At 28.1% G+C, this 235-nt stretch overlaps 1 protein-coding gene across 1 annotated transcript in view; it reads right to left on the bottom strand.

Annotated features, from left to right (window-relative positions):
- LOC119586201 (serine protease inhibitor 88Ea-like) overlaps positions 1 to 235 on the bottom strand; it is a 7,481-nt gene that overhangs the window by 3,406 nt on the left and 3,840 nt on the right. The gene's annotated exons all lie outside the window — the stretch shown is intronic.

Below are 235 nucleotides of genomic sequence, written 5' to 3'. Positions count from 1 at the left end.
TCATACTGCATGATACAGAAGAACAAAATTATTGTAGCATCATTGCATTCCAGATGAAATGTTTATTTTCGTTTTTGACAGTGATATAAACGCTAATCATTTCTATAATGTGAATAAAACTTTCTAATTCTACGCATGGAGTTAGTCACTTTGATAACTTAATTTGCATTTTTTTATGTATATCATCAATAAGAGCAATCATATCCTTATTAAGACATATACACATACACAGAAG

The sequence above is a fragment of the Penaeus monodon genome, chromosome 21 (assembly GCF_015228065.2).
Source record: "Penaeus monodon isolate SGIC_2016 chromosome 21, NSTDA_Pmon_1, whole genome shotgun sequence".
In the NCBI taxonomy this organism is placed as follows: Eukaryota; Metazoa; Arthropoda; class Malacostraca; order Decapoda; family Penaeidae; genus Penaeus; species Penaeus monodon.
The sequence above is the reverse complement of the archived record's forward strand: the minus strand, read 5'-3'. Positions and strand labels throughout refer to the sequence as shown.